Genomic DNA, 12885 nt, shown 5'->3' with positions numbered 1-12885 from the left:
AGATGGAATTATTTAAGCAGATAGCAAGACTATGGGAGTCCTCAGTAAGGCTTTTCTTTCCTTTCTTATTTTTTTTTTTTGGTTGGAGTTTTATTTTTTGTATTTTTAGTAGAGACGGGTTTCACCGTGTTGACGAGACTGGTTTCGAACTCCCAACCTCAGGTGATCCACCCGCCTTGGCCTCCCAAAGTGCTGGGATTACAGGCATGAGCCACTGTTCCCGGCCCAGACTTTTCTTTTTCATGAAAAGCATCCCCAAATCATTTTCTAACAAAAAGCAGCCTGTAAAGTTGAGCCCCAGACATAGACAAGCAAGCTGGGAGCTTCCATGGGTGAATGCCGGCAGGAACTAATAACTAGAAATGTTCAAGATGGCGACTCCATCTTCCCTTCTCGGCCAGCCACGTGTACTGTAAGTAGACAAGATGGCAGGGATCAACTGGAAAGCCCATTTGTGTAATAAGATTATGGTGGGGCAACAAGCCTTCCCTGTGCAGTGTGTAAACGTCATACCTGATCAAACCAGTCTATGAGCCCTATGTAAATCAGACGCTGCCTCTTCAAACTGGACTATAAAATTTGGGGCATTCACAAAGCTGGTCCTTTCTGCTCAGAGACCCTTTCCTCTATAGAGGAAGCTGTTTCTCTTTCTCTTCTACTTAAACTCTGCTCCGAAACTCCTCATGTGTGTTCGTGTCCTAAATTTTCCTGGCAAGTGACAACAAACTCCAGTGTATAAACCCCAGTCAACATAGCTGCTTCAAAAAAAGGAGGCATCACTTTACCCAACTTTAAACTATATTACATGGCCACAGTAACCAGAACAGCATGGTACTAGTACAAAAATACACACATAGAACAATAGAATGGATTGACAGCCCAGAAATAAGGCCACACACCTACAGCCGTCTGTTATTTGACAGAGGTGACAAAAACAAGCACTTGGGAAAGAACTCTCTATTCAATAAAGGGTACTGGGATAACTGTCTAGTCATATGAAGAAGATTGAAGAAGATTGAAACTAGATAGCTTCCTTACATCAGACACAAAAATCAACTCAAGATGGATTACCGACTTAAATGTAAAACCCCAAACTATAAAATCCCTGGAAGATAACCTAGGCAATACCATATTGGCCTTAAGAATTGGCAAAGATTTCATGCTAAAAATGCCAAAAGCAATTGCAACAAAAGCAAAAATTGAAAAATGGGATTTAATTAAAGAGCTTCTGAATAGGAAAATAAATTATCATTGGTGTAAACAGACAACCTACAGAATGGGAGAAAATATTTGAGAAAGGTCTAATATCTAGCATCTATGAGGAACTTAATCAAATTTACAAGAAAAAAACTAACAAGTGCATTAAAAAGTGGGCAAAGGACATAAACAGACACTTTTCAAAAGAAGACATAGATGCAGCCAACAAGCATATTTTAAAAAGCCCAATATCACTGATCATTAGAGAAATGCAAATCAAAACCACAATGAAATACCATCTCACACCAGTCACAATGGCTATTACTAAAAAGTCAAAATACAACAGATGCTAGCAAAATTGCAGAACAAAGGGAATGCTTATACACTGTTGGTAGGAGTATAAATTAGTTCAACCATATTGGAAAGCAGTGTGGTAATTCCGGAAAGAGCTAAAAACAGAACTACCATTCAACCTAGCAATCCCATTACTGGGTATATATACCAAAAGGAATACAAATTGTTCTATCATAAACACACACATGTGTATGTTCATTGCAGCAAAATTCACAAGAGAAAAGACATGGAATCACCATAAATGCCCATTAATGGTATACTGGAATTTTTTAGAAATGTGGTACATATACACCATGAGAATTTATGCATCCCTAAGAAAGAACAAAATCATGTCTTTTGCAGGGACATAGATGGATCTGGAGGCCATTATCCTTAGCAAACTATTGCAGGAACAGAAAGCCAAATATTGCATGTTCTCACTTATAAGTGGGAGCTAAATGATGAGAACACATGGACACAAAGAGGGGAACAGCAGTCACTGGAGTCTACTTGAGGGTGGGAGGGAGAGGAATAGAGCAGAAAAAATAACTATTGAGTACAAGGCTTAATACATGGATGATGAAACTTGTGACACAAGTTTACCTAAATAACAAACCTGGACATGTACCCCTGAATCTAAAATAAAAGTTTAAAACAATGAAGAAAATAATAAGAATTTGAATCAACAATTAGTGACCTTTCAAAAGAGAAGTTACCAGATCCAGATTGTTTCATTAGTGAATTTTATGGAAGTATACCATTTAAGGAATAAATGATTTCAATTCTCCATAATCTTGTCTAGAAAATGGAGACAGTGTGAGCACTTCCTAACTCATTCTATGAGGCCATCATCACTTTAATACTGAAGTGAGGTATTATAAATACCATAAAGACATCCAAAAAAAGAAATCTACAGACCAATATCTCTCATGAACATAGATGTAAATATTCTCAACACAATATTAGCAAATTATATACAATGACATAGAAAAGCAATTATACACCACAGCCAACTTGAATTTATTCCAAGTATACTTGGCTGGTTCAACATTTCAAAATCAATCTTGGTTTTCTATCACTTCAACAGATTAAAGAAGAAAAGTAATATGATCATATCAATTGACATAGATAAAACATTTGACAAAAATCCAACACCAATTCATTACAAGATCTTTCAGCAAGCTAGGAGTAGAGAAAAACTTTTGTAACTCAATGATTAACATTTGAAAAACAAAACACCAACTGCAGCTAACGTACTTAAATGGTGAGAACTTGACACTTTCCTCTTAAAATAAGGGACAAGGCAAGAATCTCCCGTCTTAAGAATCCTAGTCAACATCCTACTAGAAGTCCTAGCTAGTGAAATAAGATTAAAAACAAAAAAGAGAAAGAGAGAGAGAGACAGAGAGAATAAAAGGTACATTTGGAGGGAAGAAATAAATCTACCTTTGTTTGCAGATGACATGATTGTCTATGGAGAAAACCCTACATAATCTTTAAACCAAATTTTATTGAACAAATAAGTGATTAAAGCAAGATTGCAAGGTACAAGATCAATATTACAAAAGTCAATTTGCTTTTCCATAAAGCAGCAATGAATACTTGTAATTGGAAATTTTAAAATACCATTTACAATGGCACCAGAAAACGATGACATACTTAGGTATAAATCTAACAAATGATGTAGAAAACCTATATGCAGAAAACTACCAAACTCAAGTTATTTTGTAGAAATTAACACGCTGATTCTAAAATTTATGTAGAAAGTATTAAAAAAAAAACTTGCATAGCCAACACTATACTGAAGAAGGAGAACAAAAATGTAGGACACACAAGACCCAATTTCAAATTTTACTATAAATTCACAGTACTCAGGATACCACATTTTCTTGGCTGAAGAATAGACACATGTCAATGGAACAGAATAGAGATCCAGAAATGAACACAAATATACTGACAAGGGAGCAAAGGCAATTCAATGCAAAACAAGATATTTTTTCAACAAATGATGCTGGACAACTGGGCAGTCATATGCAAAATAAAAGAAAAGGCTAACATAGACCTTATATTTTCCACAAAAACTAACTCAAAAATATCATAGACCTAAATGTAAAACCTAAAACTATAAAACTTAGAAAAAAAGTCTATGTCAACTTCAGTTTGGAAGTGAGTTTTATATACAATAATAAACGCATAATTTGAGAAAAAATGAGATTTTGGACCTTGTTAAAAATAAAAACTTCTCTCTATGAAAAACACAGTTAAGAGAATAAAAAACTAGCTACAGATTGGGAGATAATATTGCAAAGCATATACAAGATAATGTACTTATATTTAAAATATACAAAGAACTTTTAAAACTTAATAAAAAAACAAATAATTAAAATATGGCTAAAGATCTGAACACATACCTCACCAAAGAAAAATTATACAGATGACAAACAAGCCTATGAAAAGAGGCTCAATATATATTCCATTAGGGAATTTCAAATTAAAACAAAATTGAAATACCATGATATACTTATTAGAATGGCTAAAATTAAAAAAAAAATTCTGACAATACCAATTTCTGGGAGTTGTGGAGCAACAGGAACTCTCACTCATTGCTGATGGGCTTGCAAACTGGTCCAGTTGCTTTGGAAGAGTTTGGCAGTTTCTTACAAAGCTAAAGATAGTTTTGTCATACAATCTAGCAATTGCATGCCTACCTTTCAACCAAAATGATTTGAAAATTTATGTCCACACAAAAAATTGCTTGTGAAAGTTTATACCAGCTTTATCATCAAAAACTGTAAATGACCAAGAGTCCTTTAGTAGGTGATAGGGTAAACAAACTGTGCTACATCTATCCAAGGGAATCTTGTTCAGAAACAAAAGCAAATGAAATATCAAACCATAAAAAGACACTGCTAAATCTTATATTGCCAGGTGACAGTCTAAAACAATTACATACTACCTCTTTCTAATTATATGGCATTCTGAAACAGAAAAACCATAGAGATAACAAACAATCAGTGGTTCCCAGGTGATTAGGATGGGAACAATCTGAATAAGTGAGGAATGGGAGTTTTTAAAGGAAAATATGGTAATGGTGGATATAAGACACTACACATTTATCAAAAACCATAGACCTTTACTACAGAGTGAACCTGAATGTATGCAAATTTAAAAAAGAAAAACATTTCAGAGGTCAGGGAATCCCAAGATGGAATGCAGAATATGACAGAAAAAAACCAACTATATTACAAATGTATGATTACAATCTCATTGAAGTGGAAAGAGGTGAAAACCTAAGTAGCCTTGGAAATAAGGAGTCTATGAAACTAAAAGCAAAAGAAAGTATCCAGTTAATAAATTTATTTTCCATGAGGGTAAGGGTTAACAATTCTGATGCTTATATACATGTATACATGAATTGAACAATTAAGTAAATGGATGTCAGGTGGTAGGAGACAGATTTCCCACTGTTGGGATGGAAATTTACAGATAAGCAAGTGGAGGGAGTTAGAATGACCTATGTGTTCACGGATTAGAGTTGGAGACATCAGTGTTAACTCAAGTTTTAACTTAATACAGACACAGACAGCTGCGTATGGAAGTGTTTATAGGTATGTAATACATAAGGTAGTATATACACACATGTATGTTTATTTGCTTTATGATCTGAGAGGGTCTAGAATAACACCTCTGTAGCAATGGGCATAGTTAACACTGAGATCTTGTAAAATAGAAGGAACCAGGGCTCCTTGGAGTAATGGCTGATTATTGGATTGAGGCAGGAAATTAACATTAAAGTTGATCCTGGAGATCTTGTAGTGCCAGAATGTAAGGACCAACAAAACAAAACCATAAAGCAAAATAAGGAACCATGATAAGTTATGTCAAAGGAACACAGGAGCCAATTACAATAGCTCCCAGTGGCCAAACCTAGAAAATTTGAGCAAGCATTAATGTGCTTTCTGAAGTAAAGTGCTTTGTGCTTTGTGAGTGAAGAAATTCACCACAGCTGTCTTCTAAATTACGTCCATCGCTCCACCAGTCAGTAAAGTGCAGCTCTCCTAAGGACAGAATGTAGCTGTCTTTCCAGTGCTCACCATCATTACAATACAGTCATTTAAAAACAAGTGCTGTTTATATTGTCTTTGGACACCATAAGAATCCCAGAACCAATAAAGATGTGAGACGATCATAGACATGTAAAAGTGAAAAAGCAAAGCCCTGCAAAAAAAAACTGGACATAACTAAGAAAAACATTCTTTTTGCTACTCTTCAGCAAACAAACGCACCCTTAAATTCTATCTAAAGACCAATCAGTAGATGGATAATTTACATAAACAATTTGGTCTTCTAAATGACTTGTCCTGGAACCAGGAGTAGAAGAAATTTCTTGAATTTGAATAATCTCCAGTCTGAGTATTAAGAGTCTTCTATACACAAATTCACAGGGTAAACAACACTGAATTTTTTTCCAAATAAGGATATTACAGCCATAGTTTTCATCTTTAGTGGTATTTATTCTTTGCATAGATAACTTGGAAAGAAGTACTACTAAAGCTAATGTTGTATTCTTCAAAAATGCTAGAGAGTGGATGTGAAGTGCTCTCACCACAAACATGGTAACTATGTGAGGTAATGCATATGTTAATTGGCTAGATTTAATCATTCCACAATGTATATGTACTTCAAATTATTATATTGTACAAGAAAATATATATATAATTTTGTCAATTAAAAATAAATTTGAAAAAACAAAAATAAATTAAAAACCAAAATATTTTAATCTGAAACACCTATTTTTTCTTCTTTCATGGATTGGTACTTACAGTGTTTGTCTCAAAACTCCTCACCATATTCAAGGTTCCAGCAATTTTTCTCTGATGTTTTCTTTTAGGAATTTTATAGTTTTGTATTTTACATTTAAGTCTATTACCCATTTGAGTTCCATTTGGTAAATTGTGTAAGATCTATGTCTAGGTTCATATTTAAGCATATAGACATCCCATTGTTACAGCTCTATGGCTTGAAAAGACCACCTTTCTCCATTGAATTGTCTTTGCACTTTCGCAAAAATCAGTTATATTTTGTTTGATTCTAATTCTAGGCTCTCTGTTCCATTGATCTATGGGTCTGGTGTTTCACTAATAGCATGCTGTCTTGATGTCGCTTTATAACAAGTCGAAATCTGATAGGTTAAGTCCTCCAACTTTGTTCTTCTTTAATAGTATGTTGATTATTCTAGCTCCTTTAACTCCCTGTATAAATTTTAGAATCAGCTTGTTGATATTTACAAATAGCTTCTGAGATTTTGTTTGGAATTTCATAGAATGTATAAACAATTTGGAAAGAACTGACATTGTTAAAATATGAGTCTTCCAATTCATAAACACGGGACATCACTACCTTTATTTAGATCTTCTTTGATTACTTAGAGTTTTGTATTTTTCTACACGTAGAGTTTATACATTTTGTTAAGATTTATACAGAAGTATTTTTATTTTGGTGTACTGTAAATAGTAATTTCAAATTTCAAATTCTAATTGTTCTTACTAGTACATAGGAAAGTAGTTGATTTTTGTACCTTGAATTTGTATCCTGCAACTGTGTCCAAAATTGGTGGGTTCTTGGCCTCACTGACTTCACGAATGAAGCCGCAGACCCTTGCGGTGAGTGTTACCGTTCTTAAAGGTGGCCTGTCCGGAGTTTGTTCCTTCTGACGTTCAGACGTATTCTGAGTTTCTTCCTTCTGCTGGGTTCGTGGTCTTGCTGGCTTCAGGAGTGAAGCTGCAGATCTTCACGGTGAGTGTTACAGCTCATAAACGCAGTGTGGACCCAAAGAGTGAGCAGTAGCAAGATTTATTGCAAAGAGCAAAAGAACAAAGCTTCCACAGCGTTGAAAGGGACCCCAGTGGGTTGCCACCACTGGCTGGGGTGGCCTGCTTTTATTCTCTTATCTGGCCCCACCCACATCCTGCTGATTGGTCCATTTTACAGAGAGCCGATTGGTCTGTTTTACAGAGAGCTGATTGATCTGTTTTAACAGGTGCTGATTAATGCATTTACAATCCCTGAGCTAGACACAAAAGTTCTCTATGTCCCCACTTGATTAGCTAGATACAGAGGGTCGGTTGGTGTATTTACAAAGCCTGAGCTAGACACAGAGTGCTGATTGGTGCATTTACAAACCTTGAGCTAGATACAGAGTGCTGATTGGTGCATTCACAATGCCTTAGCTAGACATAAAGATTCTCCAAGTCCCCACCAGATTAACTAGATACAGAGTGCTGGTTGGTGCATGCACAAACCCTGAGCTAGACACAGGGTGCTGATTGGTGTGTTTACAAACCTTGAGCCAGATACAGAGTGCTGATTGGTGTATTTACAATCCCTTAGCTAGACATAAAGATTCTCCAAGTCCCCACCAGACTCAGGAGCCCAGCTGGCTTCACGCAGTGCATCCCGCACAGGGGTGCAGGTGGAGCTGCCTGCCAGTCCTGCGCCATGGGCCCCGCAATCCTCAGCCCTTGGGCGGTGGATGGGACTGGGCACCATGGAGCAGGGGGCGGTGCTCGTCAGAGGGGCTCAGGCTGCGCAGGAGCCCGCGGCGGGGCAGGGCGGGGGGGTGAGGGGGTGGGGTGGGGGGGTGGGGGGTTGGGGCGGGGGGGGTGGGGGGTTGGGGCGGGGAGGTGGGGGGGTAGGGGTGGGGCGGGGAGATGGGGGTGGTGGGGAGGTGAGGGTGGCGGGGAGGTGGGGGGGTGGGGGGGGCGGGGAGGTGGGCGGGTGGGGGGGGCGGGGAGGTGGGCGGGTGGGGGGGGCGGGGAGGTGGGCGGGGAGGTGGGCGGGCGGGGGGGGCGGGGAGGTGGGCGGGTGGGGGGGGCGGGGAGGTGGGCGGGCGGGGGGGGCGGGGAGGTGGGCGGGCGGGGGGGGCGGGGAGGTGGGCGGGCGGGGGGGGCGGGGAGGTGGGCGGGCGGGGGGGGCGGGGAGGTGGGCGGGCGGGGGGGGCGGGGAGGTGGGCGGGCGGGGGGGGCGGGGAGGTGGGCGGGCGGGGGGGGCGGGGAGGTGGGCGGGGGCGGTAGGGATTGGAGGCTCAGGCATGGAGGGCTGCAGGTCCCCTGAGAAATCCAGCACAGCAGCTGCTGGCCCAGGTGCTAAGCCCCTCGCTTCCTGGGACCAGCGGGGCCAGCCGGCTGCTCTGAGTGCAGGCCCGCAGAGCCCATGCCCACCTGGAACTCGCGCTGGCCTGCAAGTGCCTCGCGCAGCCCCGGTTCCCTACGGCGCCTCTCCCTCCACGCCTCCCTGCAAGCTGAGGGAGCCGGCTCAGGCCTTGGCCAGCCCAGAAAGGAGCTCCCACAGTGCAGCGGCGGGCTGAAGGGCTCCTCAAGCGTGGCCAGAGTGGGCGCCAAGGCCAAGGAGGCGTTGAGAGCAAGGGAGGGCTGCAAGGGCTGCCAGCATGCTGTCACCTCTCACAACCTTGCTATATACTCACTTATTTGCTTCAGGAATTTTGGTTTGTAGATTATTTATGATTTTATGCATAGACAATCATGTTCCCTGGGAATAATAGTTTTTTGTCTTTCCAATCTATATATATATTTTTACAGTTTTATTGTATTAGAAAGGATTTCTTTTTTTTTTTTCTTTTTTTGAGACGGAGTCTCGCTCTGTTGCCCAGGCTGGAGTGCAGTGGCAAGATCTCGGCTCACTGCAAGCTCTGCCTTCCGGGTTCAGGCGATTCTCCTGCCTCAGCCTCCCGAGTAGCTGGGACTACAGGCGCTGCCACCACGCCTGGCTAATTTTTTGTATTTTTAGTAGAGACGGGGTTTCACTGTGTTAGCCAGGATGGTCTCGATCTCCTGACCTCGTGATCCACCCTCGTCAGCCACCCAAAGTGCTGAGATTACAGGCGTGAGCTGAGGCGCCCGGCCTAGAAAGGACTTCTAATACAATATTAAACAGAAGTGGAGAGACAGGATATTCTTGCCTTGTCCCCTACTTGGAAAGCGTCCAGTATCACTACTAAGTATGATGTTAGTTTTAGAAGTTTTGTAGATCTTTAAAAATCAAGCTGAGGAAGTTTTCATCTATTCCTAATTAGATGACAATTTTATCACGAATGTGTGTTGGATTTTGTCAAATGCTTTATTGATGTCAATTGATATGGTCATAATGAATTTTCTTCTTTAACCTCTATATTGGTAGATAACAATGATCAGTTTTCAAATATTGAATTAGCCTTCAATATCTGGAATAAATCTCATTTAGTCATGATGTATTTCTAAACATATATTGTACATAATTTGCTAGTATTTTTTGAGCATGTTTGCATCTATATTCATGAGAGATATTGGTCTGTATGTTTTTCTTCAGTTGTCTTTATCTGGTTTTGGTATTAAGGTGATGATGCCTCACAGAATGAGTTAGGAAGTATTCCCTTTAATCTATTTTCTAGAAGATATTATGGAGAATTGAAATTATTTCTTCCTTAAGTGGTAGAATTCAGAAAAAAAGTCACTAATAAAATAATCTGGGTCAGTTTCCTTCGTTTTGGAAAGATCACTAATTGATTAATCAAATTTATAAATAGATATAAATCTATTAAACTTGTTGGTCTATCCTTGTTTTAAGTTTGGTAGTTTCTGTCTTTCAAGAAATTGGTCCATTTTAACTAAGTTATCAAATTTATGAGCATAGAATTGTTCATAATATTCCTTTACCATCCTTCTAATGTCTATGGAATATTATTTTCTCTTTTATTTCTGCATTAGGTACTTTGTGTCTTCTCTCTTTTTTCTTGGTTAATCTGCCTATAAGTTTTTTAAAAATTATATTGCTCTTTTCAAAGAATAAGATTTTGGTTTTGCAGATTTTCTCTACTGCTTTCCTATTTACAATTTCAATAATTTCTGTCCAAATTTTGTATTATGTCCTTTCTTCTTCTTGATTTTGGCTTAATTTGATCTTTCTTAGTTTCCTGTGGTGGAATGTTAGGTTATCGCTTTTAGATCTTCTTTTCTAAGAGATGCTTTTAAAACTATAAATTTCCCCCAAGGACTGTTTTCGTTACAAAGCACAAAGTTTAGTAAGATGCATTTTTATTATAATTTGGCATAAAATATTTTAAAATTTTCTGTCAAAGCTTGTTTGACCCAATTGCTATTCATAAGTGTTTTGCTTGATTTCCAAATTCGGGGGATTTTTTTCAGCTCTCTTTCTGTTATTGATTTCTAATTTAATTTCTTGTGGTCTGAGGACATATATTGTATCACTTCTATTCTTTTAAGTTTGTGAGTTTAGTTGTTTCATCCAAAATGTGTTATACCTTGGTATATGTCCATGTGAGCTTGAGAGGAATGTGCATTCTGCTGTTGTTGGAAGGAATACTCTAAACATATCACTTCAATCAAGTTGATTGATAGTACTGTTCAGGTTGCCTGTAGCCTCACTGATTTTCTGCCTGCATTGTCTATCAATTACTGGCAGGGGAATGTTGAATTCTCAACCACAGTAGTGGCTTTGTTTATTTATCTTTGCAATTCTATCAATTTTGGCCTGACACTTTTTGATGTACTGTTGTTACGTGCATAAACATTAAAAACTGTTATGTGTTCTTGAAATAAATTTTGCACTTTCAAGGGTCATCCATATTTCAAAGTTCATTTATATTTGTTTTCCTACATGTACACATGCACACATAAATATTCTCTCAAACAGCTTTCTTCATAACCTATTCTCTACCATTGACCCGCGTGGAGCTGTTCCATCTTCCCTTTCTATGTAGGTGTTTGCTCCAGTCATCACACCAAGTTATACATTACTGGCTAACATGACTCTTCAATGTTTGATTGATTCATAGCTTCTTTGTACCTAGTGAAGTTGTTAATAAATTATGCTGTACAATATGTTAGACAAAGTCTATCTCATGCACAAATGTATAAGACTGTGCCTTGAAGATTGATTCAATCCAAAAATAACATTCATTAAGATAAATGCAAGTGTATCACCCTCATATTCGTGCTCTTCTTTACCAGGTTAGCAAAATCAGGAAAGGAGACAGTTGAAGTTGAATTGCCTAAGATGTATTTTTGCATTTAACATGAACACTTAATTTTTTTAAGTTAGCTTTCATTTCCAAAACTCCACATAAACTACTATAAGCACTTTTTTTGGAACCTCTAAATATTTTCTCTGTTTTTTGATCAAGAAGATTAGTTAAAGACTTTCTTAAAGACTTGGGAGATGTTCATTTTAGAAGACAAAAAATAAAAGGGAAATCTAAAACTTTTTTTTTCTTACCTTGCTCTTAAATCCTATTAGTATGGGCCCAGGAAAACTGGGGGTGGTTATTCCTTCAGCTTCCCTTATTTCAAAGTTAGCATTGTTACCACTATTTTACAGATTCTGGTGTTTAAGCTCAGATGGTTCCCCTGTAAAAACTATTTCTGGAGTCTGTGGTTTTAGCCAAGAAATCTTTGTGTGCCATTCTTGTCACTTTTATACTGCAAGTTAAACAAATGTCCTAAAATGATTAATCATGCATTTTAAATAAGATATAAGGGCTAGATGATGATGGCAAGATATGAATTGGTTCACTCAACAGAAATCAGAATAAAAACTGGAAGTATCGAAAATATAGTGGGAATCGAGCATAGGTGTGTTGCTCCTTTATCCCCAAATAGTTTTTATTTTCTATGACAAAATAACTTCTAAAAATAATCTAAAAATTCTATAATAGTACTGTCCACTGAGTTGAGGATGAATATGTGGATTACTGTTTTAAGACATATATTTTGGAAGAAAAGATAAGCCATATGGCTAGTGGGAAATAAAGCAATATTTGGGGCCAGAAAAAAATGTATTTTCTTCTCTGTTACAAGGGACACGAACACCAGACTGTTAACTTTGGACTTTATCATAGCTATTGCAGCTAGATGAAAATGTCGGGTGGATGAATGTTGAATAAATCCATATGCCACTGTCAAAATGCAGGAACTGGCTGTACCATGGACTTGCTCATAGGATCATGTTAAAAGTAGAAATTAAAGAGAAATTTAGAAAATCAACTAGACTATCAAATCTAATTTGTTCTTAATTTACACACTTAATTATTTATGGAAATTAAATTTTGGTTAATGCATAATATGTAATGAAATTCTTACCAAATGTAAATATCAGTAAATTTGGGCAAAACAATAAACATCAAATTTTTAATCTTTTCTTTTGGCTTAGAAAGTGGAATAAAGATACTGATATTACAGTTCACAAATTAAAATATGTGTTTTTCTGTGTCTTAGTAATCACCACCATAAAGATCAGAAAAATATTTAAACTCTCTCAAAAGTGTTTCTTTTCTTAATTAAA

Source organism: Pongo abelii, chromosome 17, assembly GCF_028885655.2.
Source record: "Pongo abelii isolate AG06213 chromosome 17, NHGRI_mPonAbe1-v2.0_pri, whole genome shotgun sequence".
Classification (NCBI taxonomy): Eukaryota; Metazoa; Chordata; class Mammalia; order Primates; family Hominidae; genus Pongo; species Pongo abelii.
Note: the sequence above shows the minus strand (reverse complement) of the source record.